The sequence below is a fragment of the Lepus europaeus genome, chromosome 18, assembly GCF_033115175.1.
Source record: "Lepus europaeus isolate LE1 chromosome 18, mLepTim1.pri, whole genome shotgun sequence".
Lineage (NCBI taxonomy): Eukaryota > Metazoa > Chordata > Mammalia > Lagomorpha > Leporidae > Lepus > Lepus europaeus.
This window is the reverse complement of record NC_084844.1, coordinates 37,102,131-37,119,205: the sequence shown is the minus strand read 5'-3', so window position 1 is coordinate 37,119,205 and position 17,075 is coordinate 37,102,131.

Sequence of the window (17,075 nt, the reverse complement as noted above, 5' to 3'; positions counted from 1 at the left end):
ATCCAGGGAGACCGTGTCCAGGAAGGCTGCCACCCTGAGGACTTCCTGGCAGAAAAAATTCCAGCTGAAACAAAAAGAAGGAGCACATGTTCTACCTAGGAGTTAAGATGCCCAAATCCCTCCATCGGGTAACACCCCAAATGGCCGCCATGGCTGGACTGGGCCAGGCTGAAGCCAGGAGCCTAAGTTCCAAGTAGGTCTCCCATATGGGTGACAGGGTCCTGAGTACATGGCCATCATTTGCTGCCTTCCCGGGAGCTAGATCAGCATCACGGGTGGCAGTTTAACCCACTGCACCAGCATGCCGGCCCTCACAACACCTACCTTCCACAGCAGGGTGCCTGGTTCAATACCCGGCTCCCGCTCCTGCCTTCAGCTTCCTGCTAACACAGTCCCTGAGAGGCCGCAGGGGATGGCTCAAGTCATCGGGTGCCTGCCACCTACATGGGAGATCTGGATTGGGTTCCCAGTCCTAGCTTCGGTCTGTCCCAGCCCTGACTGTTGTAGGCATTTGGGAAGTGAACAAGTGGACTGGAGTTTCTCTCTCCCTCTCTCTCTTTGCCTCTTAAATAAATAATAAAACATAAATAAAAAGAATGCCGGCCTCAGAACTAACTGGTTGTGAATACCCCCCAGCCAGCCCCAACCCCCTCCCTGCCAGGGGAAGAGCCTCACGGACGTGCTTGCCGGCAACGTGAGCCACCTGGGTCAACCACGAGACCCAGAACCAGGCTGGGGGACACCCCGGCTCCCTGGTAGTTAACCGGCCTCTCGCTTCCTGGCCGTGGTGCTGCCACTGCTGCTGCCCCCAAGTCCCTCCTTATCCTAATTGCATTGAATCCCATCATTTTCATGGGATAATGGGATTTCTACGGGTGACATGGGGCTGCAGCTAAGACTTGACGAGGCTGCTGCCAGTGAAATAGGATAAGGGGTCCTTAGGGGAAGCCACAGAGAGCGTCCCGGGTGCCCTCGGCACACACACGCGGTCCCCCGCCGGGGACACTGCTGCGCACAAGGCACACGTGGGCTGTCCACCCCGAGCTGGTGAGAGCGTAAACACCGGCCAGCCCTGCAGCGCCCATCACCCTGCCAGCCCACTGGTAGGGTCCCTCCTTCGCCCCCAGCCAAACTCTGCCAGCAGCAACCCCGGCAGAGCCAAAGCCGCCGTCTGGGCAGGCAGAGCTGCTGGGCGGCGTCGCCAGGAAGCATCTTCCTTCGGCAGACCCCCTTCCTTTTTGCCCCCCGGGGGCCGTTTCATGGCTCACGCCTCCTGAGGGTCCCCCAGGGAGAGGTGCTTGCTCACAAGCAAGCATCGACGATGCAGACGTGGGCAACCAGTCATATCTGCTCTGAAAGCTTTTCAGGCCAAGATCATTCTTGTCACGGTCTAGGAGGTGGAATTGGGGGTCTAATTCAAGTTTCTGTCTCAGCGCTTAATGGGTCCAGGAAGATCCCGAGTATGCCTACCGGGGGCCCTGCAGTCCACCCAGGCGCACCGGGGGGAAGAACACGCATCAGTCCCTCTGTCGCCGCAGGTGTCGTCTGCTCCTCTGGCTCCACGCTCCGAGCACCTCCCCGGCGTCCTGGGATTCCAGCCCTGCTCCCCGCCCCTGCTCAGGGGTCAGTGCAGGCTTGCCCCTCACTCCTCCAGCCCAGAGCACGTGCCCAGCTAAGCACAGCCAGACGTATAAGATAAAGCATTCTTTTTTCCTGTTTTAAAGATTTTTTTAAAGATTTATTTATTTAAGAGGCAGAGTTACAGGCACAGAGAGGGAGAGACAGTAAGAAGGGTCTTCCATCTGCTGGTTCACTCCCCAAATGGCTGCAACGGCTAGAACTGAACCAATCCAAAGCCAGGAGCCAGGAGCTTCTTCTGGGTCTCCCATGTGGGTGCAGGGGCCGAAGCACTAAGGCCATCTTCTGCTGCTTTCCCAGGTGCATTAGCAGGGAACTGGATCAAAAGTAGAGTAGGACTCAAACCAGCGCCCATATGTGATGCCGGTGCTGCAGGCCTGGGCTTTAACCTGCTGTGCCATAGCACCAGCCCCTGACATACAGTTTAAATCTAGTATTTTTTCTTCTAAGAGGCAGAAAGAGAGAGAGAGGAGAGAGAGACAGAAAAGATGGAGCTCCTATCCTCTGGCTCACTCTCCAAATGCCCATAATGGCTGGGGCTGGGCCAGGGCCAAAGCTGGCAGCCAGGAGCTCCACCCAGGTCTCCCACATGGACAGCAGGGGCCCAGCTACTTGAGCCATCACTTGCTGCCTCCCGGGGTCTGCATGAACAGGAAGCTGGAGTCAGGAGCTGGAGTGGGGGGGAGGGGTTGAACCTGGGTCCTCTGATGTGGGACCCAGACATTTTAAAATGACCAAGGAATGTAGAAAATACATCAGGGTCATTGCCAAAGACCATGAAGATTGAGACAACGATGAGATATTTACCTCCCAACTGAAATGCGTTATCTGCTTTTTAATTCTAAATTACACATTTAAATGTGTATCTCATACATGGCTAGTAAGGATGTAAATCGATATAACCCTTCCAGAAAGCAATTTGGCAATAAAGATTGAAAATCTGAACTTTGACCCAGTAATTGCGCTGCAGGGAATCTAGCCTAAGGAAACAGAGATGTGGGTGGAGATTTATCAACAAAGATGTTCACGGCAGCATTATTTATAAGAGTGGAAAACTGGGAAAAAACCTGCCTATCTAGCGATTAAAATCATAAATTGTGACATATAAATTTGATCAATACTAAACAAACATTAAAATTCTGTTTAAAATATTTAATAGCGGGGCCGGTGCTGTGGCATAGCGAGTAAAGCCACCACCTGCAGTGCTGGCATCCCACAGAGGCCGTTTTGAGTCCCAGCTGCTCCACTTCCGATCCAGCTCTCTGCTATGGCCTGGGAAAGCAGTGGAGGATGGCCCAGGTCCTTGGGCCTCTGCAACCGCGTGGAAGACCCGGAAGAAGCACCTGGCTCCTGATATGTTCAGCTGTGGCTGTTGCTGCCAATTGGGGAGTGAACCAGTGGATGGAAGGCCTCTCTCTCCCTGTCCTTCTCCCTCTCCCTCTCCCTCTCCCTGTATAACTCTGACTTTCGAATAAATAAATAAATCTTTAAAAAAATATTTAATAGCACAGGAAAATGCGTGCTTTTTTAAAAGATTTATTTATTTGTTTGAAAGTCAGAGTTACACAGAGGAGACACAGGGGCAGGGGATCTTCTATCTGCTGGTTCACTCCCCAGCTGGCTGCAACTGCCGGGGCTGTGCCGATCCGAAGCCAGGATCCAGGAGCTTCTTGCAGGTCTCCCACCTGGGTACAGGGGCCCAAGGACTTGGGCAATCTTCTACTGCTTTCCCAGGCCATCGCGGAGAGCTGGATTGGAAGTGGAGCAGCCAGGTCTCAAACCAGTGCGCATATGGGATGCCGGCACTGCAGGCAAGTGGCTTAACCCACAATGCCACAGCGCCAGCCCCCAAAATGTGCTTTTTATATTGTCAAGTGAGAGAAAGGGTACAAGACTGTGTAGAGACAAGCGTATAGTCTAGTGATTAAGACATCACTTGGGATGCCTGCATCCTGTATCAGAGTGTCGAGGAGTTCCCACCCTGCTTCCAATCCAGCTTCCTGCTAATGCATATCCTGGCTCGGGTACTTGGTCCCTGGCAACCATGTGGGAGATTTAGACTGGGTGCAGGGCTCCTGGCTTTGGCCTGGCCCAGCCCCAGATGTAGCAGGCATTTGGAGAGTGAGCCAGTGGATGGACGATCTATCATCCTCATCCTCATCCCCACCCCCCACCCCGTGTGTGTGTGTGTGTGTGTGTATTGAGGGTTTCTGCTGTGGTATAGCAGTTAGGTCACCACTTGTAGCACCCGCATCCCATATGGGTGCAGGTTTGAGTCCCGGTGGCTCCTCTTCCTATCCAGCTCCCTGCTAATGTGTCTGGGAAAGCAGTAGAAGATGGCCCAAGTCCTTGGGCTCCTGCACCCATGTAAGAGACCTGGAAGAAGCTCCTGACTCATGGCTTCAGCCTGGCCCAGCCCCGGTTGTTGCAGCGATTTGGGGAGTGAACCAGCAGATGGAAAATCTCTTTCTCTCTCTCTCTAATTCTTTAAAATAAAAAATAAATGGTTCTTAAAATACTAAATAAATAAATCTTTTGTCAAAGTTCCTAGAAAGGGTCTGGTGGAGTAGCACAGTGGGTTAAGCTGCGAGCTGCGATACTGGCACCCTGTATAAGCACCAGTTCCAGTCCTGGCTGTTCTGCTTCCATTGCATCTCCAGCTGACGAACCTGAAAAAGCAGAAGATGGCCCAAGTGCTTGGCCCCTGCCATGTATATGGGAGTCCTGGAGGGAGTTGAAAGCTCCTGGATTCAGCCTGGCCCAGCCCCAGACATTGCAGTCATTTGGGGAGTGAACCAGTGGATGGAAGACCTCTCTCTCTCTGTCTCTACCTCTCTCTGTAACTCTGTCTTTCAAATAAAAAAAAAATACGTAACATTTTTTAAAAGCTCCTGGACAAAAGGAATTACAAGGTAAGTTAAGGGGCTGTCATTGTGGCACACAGCTTAAACTGCTTGCAATGTTGGCAACCTGCAGTGAAGAGCAGGTTCCAGTCCTGGCTGGTCTTCAAGCCACTTCCAATCAACTTCCTGCTAATGCACCTGGGAGGCAGCAGGTAATGGCCCAGGTACTTGGGTCCCTGCCACCCAGGTGGGAGACCAGCAAGGAGTTTCTGGTTCCTGGCTCCTGGCTGCTGCAGCCATCTGGGGACTGAACCTGCAGACTGAAGACACATTCCCCACCCTCCTCTCTCCCTCTGTGTCACTCTGCCTTTCAAGTAGATAAATATTTTTTAAAAATAAGGTTATTTTATTTACTTTTTAAAGATTGATTTATCTATGTGAAAGAGTACAGAGAGAGAGAAAGGTCTTCCATCTGCTGGTTCACTCCCCAGATAGCTGCAATGGCCAGGGCTGGGCCAGACCAAAGCCAGGAGCCAAGAGCTTCATCCAGGTCTCCCAGGTGAGTGGCAAAGGCCCAAACACTTGGGTCCTCCTCCACTGCTTTTCCCATGCCATTAGTAGGGAGCTGGATCATAAGTGGAGCACCTGGGACGTGAATCAGCACTCATATTGCATCATAGGTGGCAGCTTTACCCACTGTGCCACAATGCCAGCTCAAAGGTAAGTTTATTTGATTTTTTTATTTTTTTATTTTTTTGACAGGCAGAGTGGACAGTGAGAGAGAGACAGAGAGAAAGGTCTTCCTTTTTGCCGTTGGTTCACCCTCCAATGGCCGCTGCGGTAGGCGCGCTGCGGCCGGTGCACCGCGCTGATCCAATGGCAGGAGCCAGGTGTTTATCCTGGTCTCCCATGGGGTGCAGGGCCCAAGGACTTGGGCCATCCTCCACTGTACTCCCTGGCCACAGCAGAGAGCTGGCCTGGAAGAGGGGCAACCGGGACAGGATCGGTGCCCCGACCGGGACTAGAACCCGGTGTGCCGGCGCCGCAAGGTAGAGGATTAGCCTAGTGAGCCGCGGCGCTGGCCGGTAAGTTTATTTTTAAAAAAAAAACTGTATATACCATGTTATGCTAAGAATGCAGGTAAGAAGTATACATATTTACATAGAAAAAATAAAGGGGTAAAAATGAACCAAGATCCTGCCAACTGTTCTCTCTGGATGTGTGATTGGTGCTTTCTTTATTATTCTCTGTGTTTCCTGGTGTTCTTAATTTAGCATGCATTATTTTATTGCCTGGAAATTAATATAAGAACCTTAATCCCTCAACCCAATCAAAAACAGGCAAAGGGTATGCATCCATGAGAAATAAAAAAAAGCAAAGAAAACAGAGGCTGGCGCTGTGGCGCAGCGGGTTAACGCTCTGGCTGAAGCGCCGGCATCCCATATGGGCACCAGTTTCTAGTCCCGGCTGCTCCACTTCCACTCCAGCTCTCTGCTATGGCCTGGGAAAGCAGTAGAAGATGGCCCAAGTCCTTGGGGCCCTGCACCCAGGTGGGAGACTCAGAGGAAGCTCCTGGCTCCTGGTTTCGGATCAGCGTAGCTCTGGCCGTTGCAGCCATCTGGGGAGTGAACCAGCAGATGGAAGACCCCCCCCCTCCCCGCCTCTCTTCTCTGTGTAACTCTGACTTTCAAGTAAATAAATAAATCTTTAAAAAAAAAAAAAAAGACAGGGAAAAAAAACCAGCCCATAAATATAAAGGACCCCGGCTCAGTAGTAATCACGGAAACGAAACAAGAGACTGTTCTCACATACCAGAACCCAGCCACAGGGAGGAAGTGCACGCGTAACGGCCACCAGTGGCAAAGGTATAAGGAAATGAGGGTCCTCTCGTAGGCTCTGGGGAGAGCACGCCGTCTTTCGGAGGACACTTTGGCAACAACTTGGAAGCCGTGAGAGGCACACCCCGCCCCAGGCAGCAACCCCCCTCCAGGCATTCCGCACGGATGCCCAAGAGGCCTGCTGTGTAGAAAGGTCAGGGCATCGCTCTGTGCATGCAACATCCAAAAACCGGGAGCAAGCTGCGTGTCCCTCAGGGGGAATGGCGGGGCAGTGGGAAAGCTGCCGCCTGGGATGCTTGCTTCCATGGGCTTCCCGTATCAGAGCCTGGCTTGTTAGCCTGCTTATCCTCCGCTTTCTGTCCGACATCCTGCTAACATGCACCCCGGAGAGGCAGCAGCTCTTGGCTCCCTGTCACCCGCCTGGGAGACTCGGATGAAGTTCTGCGCTCCTGGCTTGAGCTACTCTGGGCATTCGGGGGAGGAAATCAATGAATGGATGATCTCTCTGTTTCTCTGCCTTTCAACAAAATGAAAATAAGTCAATAAATAAATTCTGAAAATGCAAAAAATTGTGGGTGGGTGAGAGTGGGTAGAATCTAAAAATCCCAGTGGTAACAATAGCAGCGCCACGCACTGAACTAAGCCCCTTACATGTATCTGTTTTATCCTTTATAATATTCCTATAAGATCCTCCCCCCCCCCCCATATAATCAGCCCCAACTTACAGACAGGGAAACTGAGTCTAAAATCAGGGAAGGAAGTCTCCCAAGGCCACAGAGCAGAAACTGACAAAGCAAAGACCTGAACCCAGGCCTGTTTCTAGAACTGAAGCTGTTCCCTTCTTGGCAGTAGATACGGCATCCACACACGCGCACACGCACACGCACACGCATGCTGTCTCGGTGAGGGGGGGTGAGTGGGGCTGCAGGGCCTTCCTTGGTGAAGGAAAGAGGGGCCACACACAGCACATTTAGGTGGGGCTGATGCCTGAACCCCAGCATCTGCACTCCTGCTTCAGCAGGGCAGCCCTTGAACTGCCTCAACGCTCAAAGGTGCCTGCGACCATCATAAAATAACAGTAGTAACGACAATAATAACAATGCGTATTTTTCTGAATGATTAAACTTCTCACAGCTAAATAAAACAACTTGGTGCCAGCACGTGGGGAGGTGGGTTAAGCCGCCACTTGTCACACCAGCATCCCATTATGGGAGCTCCGGCTTGAGCCCCAGCTGCTCCACTTCCTGCTAATCTGCCTGGGAAAGCAGCAGAGAATGGACCAGGTCCTTGGGCCCCTGCACTGGGGTGGGAGACCCAGAAGAAGCTCCTGGCTCCTGGCTACCACCTGGTCCAGCCCTGGCTGTTGCAGGTATTTGGGGAGCGAACCAGCAGATGGAAGATCGATCTTTCTCTCTCTCTCTCTCTCTCTCTCTTGCTGTACCTTTCAAATACATAAATAAATCTTTCTTTAAAAACAATGCTACAAAGACAACAAGAAACACGAAACACTTCAAGAGTTAGGAAGGCAGGAGTCAGGTATTGAGGATCACGGCGGAGATCCAGCTGTGCTGTCCTCCTGGGGCCGGCAGGTGGCAGGGCTGGGGCAGGAGGCCAGGAACAAAGGGGCTGCAGTTGCATCTCAGCACCAACTTTCATTCTCTCAAGACTTGGAGCACCCACAGGCCTGGGCACCCTGACGGCCCCATCCAGGAGTGTCTGGGACAGATAGGTTGTCTGGCATATTTTCTTTCTCGCAGGTGGACAGGGTCTCAGTTCTAGGCGTAAGAGCCATTGGTGTCACTGACCAAGAAGAGAACCACGGCTGAAGGAAGCCGTTCATCGCTCCCCTCACTTAATCACCAGAAGCCGTCCTTTGTGAATGGGTGAGACCTACAGGAGCATCCACTGTGTGAGAGCAGCAGGGACAATGCAGACTCAGTGACAAAGCCAGCTCACGTGAGCATACAAAGGGAAGCTGACCAGACCCTCCCCAGGTAACCCATGGGATTTCTCCCAGGCCTGAGACCCTCATTTCAGTTTCAGAGAGCCCAGCCGTGCCTGCATTCAAGGGCATGAGAGAGCCTCACGCCCAGGAGTGTCACCAGGGGCGTGGGGCACCTGAGCCCGCAGGAGAGGCCACTGCGCCTTTCCTGCCTAATCAAACCTCCTGGCATTGACAGAGGTGAATTGGGGGTGGGGGGATCTGCCTCGCCATTATCTCTGCTCTCCTGGCACCTTCTCCTCCCTCCCCTCCGCCCGCCCTCCCTCCCTCCATCCCAGCTTTGCTCCCGCCTATGAAAAATCAGCAAATAAAAAGTTACATTAACCCCACCCTGACCTCGCCGACATAATACACTGCAGGCTGATGCGCTGCCTTCGGAGGCTCGCTGAGAACCTGTCACTCTGCAATGTCCCGAGCACAGCCTGGGGAGCATTTACCGGATAATTAATATATTAAATGCATGAAAAATAGTTACACAGACTTCCCCTCCCCTCCCAGGGAAGGGGGTGGGATGCAAAAAAGACAGATTCAGGCTGTATACCATCAATATAAAAGCATCCCCCGAATAGCCGTCATAAAAACTGTTCATAATTTTATAGCTTCATTGCTGTTGGAGCACTATAAAGGCGAGTCATATTTTTTACACTCAGGATGCCCCATAAAAAAAAAAAGCGAGCGAGAAAACGAGAACTTGGCAGGAGGCGCCTTCCTCTCACCTGAGGGTGAGGGACAAGAAGGCCCCTGCGTTCGCCCTCTCTGAGCCCTGCCTCCCACCTTTTTCTTGGCCCAGCTGTGTATTCTGATGAGTCCATCGGAATAATTATTAATGGGACGACTTTATTACTTTTTATTTGGCCTTTTCTCCCCCTCTTTTTGCGGATTCCCTAGTCCCTGGTTGGCTTTTATGAAGATGGCGTGGGAGTAGCAGCAGGGTAGCTCTCTGTGTGGCCGGCCCCTTCGGCCACTGTCCGTGCCTTCTGAGTGGCCAGGCCATGAGAAGTAGACAGAATGGCGTCTGATTGGTCTGTTCAGGCTCAGGTGCACAAAGGAGCGGAAGCCATCAGCATGCCTTTTGTGGATGTTAAGGGCCCCGACCCAGGTGGTGCAGACAGAGGCAGGAACGGAGGCTGGGTGCCAGGTATCTCCAGGGCCCCTGATCTCCAGACCTTACGGTGGCATGGGATGGGCCCTGGGGGTCCCTGCAGAGGGAGCTTCCTGCACAGATGCTCACTTCAGGATTGGGAGAGGGAATTTGAGCTCAGAGGCACATTCAGTCCTGACCTGCCCAGGAGCTGAGCAGAGCAGCCAGGGCTCATTGGGGGGGTGTCCTCTCCCCACCAGCCCTGCAGTACCCCAGGACTGAGGAGCAAGAAGAGTCCCTCCTGCCACCTCCCCAAACATGGACCACCCTACCCCCACCTCCCGCAACAGACACACACAAGGCTTCAGGGACGCCCGTCCTGCTCCTGCTGACCTGACCCCAAGAGGAAGCCCTGACCACCTTCCTAGAGTCGGCCGAGCTGTTGGGGAAGAATCTCCCATCTTGGCAGGGTCAGGCATAGGCGCAGCTGCTGTGCATGGCCTTGGTGTGGAGCTGCGGACGCATGGGGGAGACAGACACTCACTGAGAGACGCGGAGCCCCGCTCCCGCCCCTCAAGCCGAGGCCCAGGACTGAGGGTGGCCGTTGGCCATGGTGCTGAAAAGGGGCTCCCCAGGCACTGAGGGAAAAGGGCAGGCCTGCCAGCTTCTAGCCCGGCCGGCTGGTCCAGCGCGGGGCACGCCCAGCCACCAAGGATGTCTGCCACTTGCATGGGCTCCGGTTGACTTCTTCCCAGCTGAGTGGTTTAGGCCTCCCCCTCCTCTAGGGCTTCTGCTGCTTGCCCGCCTTTACTTGCCCTGCCATCTTTGTGAGGGTGGAAGCTGCTCCAGAGTGAACCTCAGGTCTCCTTTGTAAGATCCTGTGACCGGGGGACCCGTCCCTGCAGCAAAGCCTCCTCTACGACCCTGACAGTTCCCATCTCTCCCCGAGCCTGGGGGCTCCCAAGAACTGGCTCTAGTCTCTTCCATCAGCTGGGCCTTCTTCAGGCTCCCCTGTTATCTCATCCAACTACAGTCTCTCCAAGGCAGGCTTTGTCTCCTCCACCAGACGAAGGTATTACTATGCCAAGGGTTGTATGATTTAGCTCTGTGGGCAAGGACTGTTCACTGCCATCAAACTGGGAAGCCCCCAGAACACGGGCGATGTCTGCTCTATCAGATTGGGGTTTGCTCTGGGGTACAGCCTTAACTTCCCCCAACAAGATTAGAAGCCCCCCTCCCTCCCAACCCTTATCAGAAACTAGGTTTCTTCCATCAGTCTGCACTGCCTCCCAGATCAGGGGGTGGGACTGTCTCCTAGGACCTGGACCCTCCCCCACACCAAGGAAGGCACAAGGTTTCCTCCGGAAGAGAGGGAGCCCCTCAAAGAGAGGGGCCCATGCTAGGCAAAAAGCCCCTATAGGACCAAGGACTGCTTCTCTCCCATGAGCCCGGAGTCAGGGTCCCCCACTGCACTGGGAGCTCCCACACAGCAGGCACCCCCAGGGCAGGAGGTATGTATCCTTTGTTTAATCCTGCACCAGCGAGAGGTGTTTGGTCCCTGCCATGACTGTGACTGCACCATCTGTGAACTGGACAAAAGGGGTGAACATTATCATCCCCCGCCATGTGCCAGCCACGGCCCAAGGCCCTCGCACCCATTATCTCGTGGCCTCACCACTACCTGCAAGGCAGATATCCTTATCCCCTTCCTGCACATGAGATGAGACTGACATGCAGGACTCCCACTCCCATTTCCTTGCCCCCAGTCTCAGCCTCCCCTCTCCTGCTCAGCCCTGCTGATCCAGTCCTATAAAAGCAGTCATGTGGGCCAACCCAGGATCATAATCTCAGGACTCAAAGGAAATCAGGCTTCAAGCAAAGAAAAAGCAGTATAGCAAGAGGCATTCCTCCCTCTCCTTGGGTGTTCAGGACCGCAGGCAGGGGTGATAGCGGGGAGCTGGGCGTGCAGCTGGGAGTGGGGGGGAGCAGGGGGATCCCATTCTCTCTCTCACAGGCCCTGCCAGCCCTGTGATTCCGCATGCACATGGGTGGGGGCAGGGTGTAGAGGAGGAAAGGGGAGAGGCTGAGAGACTCTGTAAATCAGACTCTCTGCTTCCACTTTTCCTTTCTGTTTTGTTATGTGAAATAAAAATCTAAACCCTTCTCTGCCCCTTCTCATACAGAACACAGTACCTCAACGGCTATTCACATCCTGGTATTATGCATTGTTTTCTCTGTTTGTGTGTTCACGTTTTTAATGAAAACAGACCCACCCCCCTTTCCAAACCAAACTAAAATTGGAGGAGGGGAGGATGGGGAAATAAACATCCTCCTCCCCCAAAAGGAAAAGCATCAACTAATTTGAAAAATATTTAAGAAACTCTGGGTCGTCATCCACTCGCCTCTCCCTGCTCCATAATTACACTGCAGTGCCTGATATTTTCATGGGACATTAAACCAGGAGTCAGGTGATGGGTTCCTTCCGTCTACGCCTATCCGTTAGCCGCCAGGCCCCTGCGGACCTTGACATTATTAATAGTCCTATTCATTAAGTATTACTCTTGTAGAATGAGTAGCATAATATTGGCCTGGAGATAGGAACAGGCAGAAGGAATAAGTCAAATTAATTTTCCGGAGCAAACGCCCCGGTTCTGTAAATGACATTCTGTACTGTTAGCATTTTAAATGTGGCACAAATGGCAGGAGACACAATTTGAAAGCAAAATACTAGAAGACATGGCTCAGGGTGGAACGTGGCAGCAGGAAAATCTAAGAGCGTCAGGGACCTGGGGGTGGGAGGGTCTGCCCCGTGCAGTGACAGGGAGAGGAGGTTTTTTTTAATGGGCGTTTATTTTAAATGCAGCTGAGGGAGGAGGAGGGGAGGCAGCAGGCAGTTGGGTCTGTGTGTGTGAGTGTGTGGAGGGGTCTCTGGTGGAACAGAAAGGAGGGAACAGCGCAGTCTGCTTCCCCCAGGGAACGCTCTGGGGCTACAGCTGGGGCGTTCTGCCATGGACTTGCCAGCGGGATGCCTCCCATCCCTTTGAGATCTTCCTGGCCAGGAACAGGGAAGCTGTAACTGTTGCCTTCCAGCTGAACGTGGTCTTCAGGGTAGGGAAGGACCTCCCTCGGCCGGCTCGGCAGTACATTCCAATTCTGGGTCAAGCCTGATGCTAGGTTTCAGAGTGTGGGGCATGCAGTGGTTGGTTTAGTAAAGAGCATGAATCAGAGACAGCGGGCTTGGGAAAGGCAGTCATGGCGATGAGGTTGGTACAGCTGCTCAGACGGGTCTACACGTCTGGAACCTGAAGTCTGGAAGCTAGAAGACCGTGTCTTCCATGAGATCTACACTCTTCCTCAGTCTCCCCAAAGCCCATGGACAGGTTTCCCAGGAGCAGGGAGGAGCCTGGTGGATGGCAGCCTGTGCCATGGATGGTTTCTGGGCCTGTACCACTACATCCCTGTCAATGGCAAGCAACCCAGAAGCCTCACTGGAAATCAGATTGTGCCTAAATAAAGGCAGGCTCTAGGTGTGCCTGCTCGTAGGTGCCCGCTACTCCACCAGGGATCCAAAAGCCAGACTGCTTTCCAGGGACCAGCACTGAGTGTAGACAATTAGATCACAGCTTGGGATGCCTGTGTCCCATATCAGAGTGCCTGGGTTGGAGTCCCACCTCCACTTCTGATCCTGCCTCCTGCTAATGTCCCTGGCAGGCAGTAGATGATAGCCTGGGCACTTGTGTTCCTGCCACCCACATGGGAGACTGACTCCTGGCTTCAGCCTGGTCCAGCCCCAGCTGCTGTGGGCATTTCGGGAATGAACCAGTGAATGGAAAGTACCTTTCTCTTTCTCTCTCCCTGTCTCCCTCCCTTCCTCTCGCCTTCTGCTCCTCCCCATCTCCCTGTCACTCTGCCTCTCAAAAAGCAAAACAGCAAAGACTGCTTTCTGTTTAACACTCACTTGCCAGACAGCTTTGCTGGCCAGCACCCATATGCACCTAATGAAGTACCCTCAAGTGTTCCCAAATCACAAGAGCACGGGCAGCACCTCCGCGTTGGCCCCTTGCCTGGATATGAGTTTCTACATTACCGTGCTTTGTCCTCCTGACGCAGTCTGCATCCTATTATCAGAAGCCTCTCTGCTCCCCCTCTGTGGGAGGGCGATATTTGGACTTACCAGAACCTGAGCAGGAACTGAAGCCATGCAGGACCTGAGGCACAGGGTGGGGCATGCCACTGCTTATGACATCCACTTCCCGTATTGAAATGCAGGTTTGAGTCCTGGCTGACACACTTCCAATCCAGCTTCTTGCTAATGTGCCTGGAAAGGCAGCAGATGATGGCTCGAAAACTTGGGCCTCTGCTACCCTTTTGGGACATCTGGATGGAGTTCCTGGCTCCTGACTTCTGCCTGGCCCAGATCTGGCTGTGGTGGCCATTTGGGAAGTGAACCAGCAGATGGAAAATCTCTTTGTCTCTCTGTCTCTCCCTCTCTATCACTCTGCCTTTCAAGTTAAAAAAAAATCATTAAAAAAAATGAAGAACCTGAGAGAATCAAATCTTTTATAGACCCTAGAATCCATCCTTAATGAATTTGAGATTGAAAAGCAGATACAAATATACAAACTACTTATTGCATTGCAGAATATGGAAGGGAGGCAGATTTAAAACATTAAATCAACAGTAGCTCTACCAACATAGCAACCACTATATGCCAGACACTGTATCTATACATATATATATATATATTAACTCATTTAATTATTTTAATTCTTTTTTAGAAAGATTTTATTCATTTATTTGCAAAGTAGAGTTACAGACAGAAGGAGAAACAGAGAGAGGTCTCCCATCCACTGGTTTACTCCCCAAATGGCTGCAATGGCCAGAGCTAATCCCATCTGAAGCCAGGAGCCAAGAGCTTCTTCCAGATCTCCCACGTGGGTACAGGGGCCCAAGCACTTGGGCCATCTTCTGTTACTTTCCCAGGCCATAAGCAGAGAACTGGATCCGAAGAGGAGCAGTCAGGACATGACAGAGCCCATATGGGACGCCAGCACTGTAGGTGGAGGCTTAGCCTACTATACCACAGCGCCGGCCCCCTCATTTAGTTCTTATATCACAACTTGATGAGGTAAACATTGCTATCACCCACATTTTACAAAAGAAAAAAATGAGGCACTTAGGGGATAATTAACATGCCCTAAGTTATAACCATAAGTGGCAGGTTGAGGACCTTAATCCAAGCAGTCTGGCTCCAGGTCCCACGCTCCAAATGCGTTAGTTGATGAGACCATAGGTGAGCCAGGGCCTAGGGAACCCAGAGCCAGAGAGGTGGTCTGGAAGGTTTTGGATATCAGCAACCACATGTGCTGGCATCTTAGACATGGCCAATTGACCAAAGAAGCCTTCTTAACCAAGTTCAAGAGAGGAGGTGATATTCAGGTTTTCCTGGTCCATTTTGGACTTTGGAGAACAGAGCTGCAGAGCCCAGAGGCTCACCCCTCATTGTCACTGGTTCTGACACTGACCCTATTCATGCTAACATGATGAAGGAAAGGGTGCAATGAGACAAGCCAAGAGCCTGGCCCATCTCTATAGGTCTTGGAGAAACCATGGCCTTTCTGGGCCTCAACCCATCATCTGCGAAATAAAGAACTTAAACCAGGTCTTTCCAACATAGTAACTCAGCTCTCACAGTCTACGGAAGTGCTTCTCAACTTTGCATACCCACTGGAATTACCCAAGTAGTTTTTATAAAAATAAAACAAAACAAAACAAAATCTGGGCCATATCCCAAGTCAGTTGAGTCTGAATATTCTCTCTTGGGGGTACTCAGCGCAGATGCTGAGGAGAGAAAAGCCACCTCCCACGTGACCCCACTAGGCATCTGTGTCTATGGAAGACAGATGAACTGAAGAACTGAGACTGTACTCTCATCAGAAGCTAATCAGCAATCTTAGAACTGGTGCCCAGGGCCATGCTGGTAGAGGGAGAGGTTTCCAGGTAAGGAGATCATCCCAGTGAGCCCAAGAATCCCAGAGCAGTGCTGGGATTTACAGAGCAACAGCTTCTCAGCTGTGACGGATTAGCGTCAGGTCTCCCAGTGAGGCATTACACGTGGCCTGTTAGGACAGGGAGTCTGGCTGGCCCTTCTTACTCCTGGCATTGCAGACCTTACTGTCTGGCATCTCTTCCCATTTCTGCAGGTGTCTCCTCTTGCATGTCCTTCCCAAATATCTGGGGTTCCTGTCCCTTTCTCTGTCTCACTGGGGCACCACACCCTTTGGGGAGCAGCTAGAGAAGAGGACTTCTCCCATCCAACATCAGAGCAGGAGCCCTACCTTCCCTCTACAGAAGTGAATAAACACATTCAGTGCCACCTCCGCCTTTTTTTCCCCAATTTAGTATTGTTTAATATGCATTTAATCAGGCCATTCGGTATTACAGTGGCTATGTAGCGTGACTCCCCCCGCGGGCACGGGGGGAGGGCGTTATAGGCCATTAGGCTAAAGTAATATGTATGAGGAGTCACTTTTCCCCAGGGCGCAGTAACTATTTTTGCTCCCCAGTCGTCCCCATTAAATCATTAAACCTCATGACTATACTTTCTGAACTCTACCATGATCTTTAAAAAGCCAAGCATTAAAGGGCAGCTGTCACCCTCCACCGCCCAGGCCTCCATAGCTTTATGTATTCACAGCATTAAGTCCTTTGTCAGTCTATACATCATGGGGGTGGGGGGAGAGTTGCAGCCCGGGAGAAGTCGGCTCTCGCCCCCCCTCCAGGTACCCAGCTCTCCCTTGGGGAGAGCCCCAAGGGTCTTGTGACAGCCCTGCCCCCTACCCCCACTCCCGCAGGTTCTAGGAACTGTCCGTGGTGCTGAAGGCCTTCCTTGTGAGCGGACAGTCTCCTTTCTCCCTCTCTCTAACCAACTACATTTGGCTTTCTCAACTGGCAAAAGTCACTCTGTAGCCAAATACCTCCAGCCAGTGTCTATTTCCTCCTGCTATGGTGGCTCTGATGCTTCCCAAGGAAAAGTGTGGAGGAATCAGAAATCTACCAACTGGCATATTAATGTGTTGATAAACATTAATTGATATCTCATTTTCCTTATGTAGTAAATATTTACTTTGGAATGTTACAGCCATTTATTATCACTGTTGATGATGGCAGGTGTTACTCAACAAACCACATCCCAGGAACTTCCTTCTTCCCTAGACACTGCTCCCCCACCCCCTGCCCTGCAAGCAGATTGGAACAGGAACCACAGAGAGCAGAAAAAGAGAGCTGGCATGTTTCAACGGTACTTTCCCTCCTAGGAAGTGATGGGCAGAGGACACTGAGCCACTGCTTCCAAGACTCAGTACCAAAACTTATGGGTCCCCTGTCCAACACTGACTGCAATTCTTCAACCCTCATCCCTCCCCCCAAACACACACCCAGGTGTTTTCCCGACTCTGCCTCCCCACACCCACCTCACCATCAAAAGGCCGGGCAGGGAAGGGTTAAGCATCTCAGCAACCCCCAACAGGTTCCTCCTCCAAGGCTGGGAAACAATGGAGCCATCAGTCTATATTTGACCTTTGCCCCTAGAGCGTTTATGACTTATTCCTCTCCTCTACTGCCTGCTGAGATTCAGCCTTCAATCTCCCACCCCTCGCCAGAGCAGAGCTGGC